At 53.0% G+C, this 1,894-nt stretch overlaps 1 protein-coding gene across 1 annotated transcript in view; it reads right to left on the minus strand.

Moving 5' to 3' along the window:
* AGPAT3 (1-acylglycerol-3-phosphate O-acyltransferase 3) overlaps positions 1 to 1,894 on the minus strand; it is a 64,837-nt gene that overhangs the window by 22,304 nt on the left and 40,639 nt on the right. The gene's annotated exons all lie outside the window — the stretch shown is intronic.

Here is a 1,894-nt window from a genome sequence, read left to right on the forward strand (position 1 = left end):
ACCAAATACACACACACCATGTACACACACATACCATGTACATATACACACACACCATGCACACGCACACACACATACACGCACACGCACACACCACACACACCACACACACACACCATGTACACACACACACCATGCACATACACACATGTACACACACCACATGCACACACACCACACATGCCAAATACACACACACCATGTACACACACATACCATGTACATATACACACATGTACACAAACACCACATACACACACAGCATGTACACATCCACACACCACATACACCACATACCAAATACACACACACCATGTACACACACACATCACGTACACACCATGCATACACACACCACATACACAAACACCATGCACACACCACATATACACACTACACACATACCAAATACACACATACCATGCACACACCATATACACATACCACATACACACACCCTCATATATACAAGAAAGAAAAGACTAGAAAAATGCATACAAATATCAATAGCGATTGGCTTCCCAGGTGGCACTAGTGGTAAAGAACCCGCCCACAGGAGATGTAAGAAACACAGGTTCAAGCCCTGGGTCGGGAACCCACTCCAGTTACTCTTACCTGGAGAATTGCACGGACAGAGAAGGCTGGTGGACTACAGTCCATGAGGCCACAAAGAGCTGGGCACGGCTGAGACGACTGAGCGCAGCACAGCACGTTATCTCTAGCTAAAGCCATGATAGGTAATTTTTCTTTTCTTGTTTTAGCATTTTATTTAAAAAATCAAAACTACACATGAAATCACTATAAAACATTCAACTAATGCCTTTTAACTCACAAGCCGTTGTGGACTTTTTTAGCTGAAAAGCTTTTGTTTTGGTCTAAGGTGGAAGGGGTGACCCCCAGGAACCCAGTCAGCTTCTCCCCCGCTTCCCTTCAACAGCAGTTTGGTTTCTTGGTTTCAAACGTGAAACCAGAAGCTCACATTTCACGGCTGTACTTGTTCTGTGAGCAGCCCTGAAATCCCCCTGTGGACAGAAGCAACAGAGCTGGGCATAGGACAGCTGGCAGCCGCTGGCCGCCGCTCCAGGTCCTCCAGAGAGGTGCCCACACTCTGGGGTGAGGGTGGAACAGGCTTGGCAGGCCTCCAGGGTGGGCCATGCCAGGCTGTCCGGGGCACAAGCGGCTCCACTGCTGAGTGGGAGACCAGGCCACATGACTCTAGACGGTGCCCTCCGTCTGCCCTTGGGTGCCAAGTGGCTGCATGAGGGTGTGGGGGGGTGAAGTCTGCGGCCACGTAGGGGGCACTAGGAGGACAAGGAAGGACCCGAGGCCGGATGCCACCTTCTCCATCAACGCCCCCTTCCCCGTCAATGCCCCGCCTCCCAGTCAACGCTCCCCAACTCCTGCCAGCACCTCCTGGCATTCAGGCACTGGATCAGTCTTCCTTTTCTAAAGGTTCACATAAAGAGGCGCACAGGGTATCCATCTGTGGGCCCAGCCCGGCTGCCATCCAGCCTCTGGTGGGAGCACCATCTTCAGTTTGTCCGCTCACCTGTGCACCTGCTGACGGCAGCAGGTGTGCAATCTCTGGCCCCACACTTTCCCTGCAAGCCTCTGCGTGGACACAGCCCTCCGCTCAGGAAGCCGTTTAACACCTGCCAGTCCCAGTCCAGCCCCTGAATCTCTGGTCAAGGACGTCCATCCACAGAGGCCCTATGAGCCACACCTTTTTCTTGGACTGGCTGCTGCAAGTGCTCACCCCTGTCTGGAATGGCCGCCCACCCCCTTCCGGGAACTCTGGTTGACCAGGAGTTGACCGCCCCCCTGCTGCTGGCCACTGGCCTAGATTGTCAGTCTGTCCCCAGTGCCTGGATGTGGGCCAGACCCTGTTCTAAGG

The sequence above is a fragment of the Bison bison genome, unplaced genomic scaffold (assembly GCF_000754665.1).
Source record: "Bison bison bison isolate TAMUID 2011002044 unplaced genomic scaffold, Bison_UMD1.0 scf7180017864037, whole genome shotgun sequence".
Lineage (NCBI taxonomy): Eukaryota > Metazoa > Chordata > Mammalia > Artiodactyla > Bovidae > Bison > Bison bison.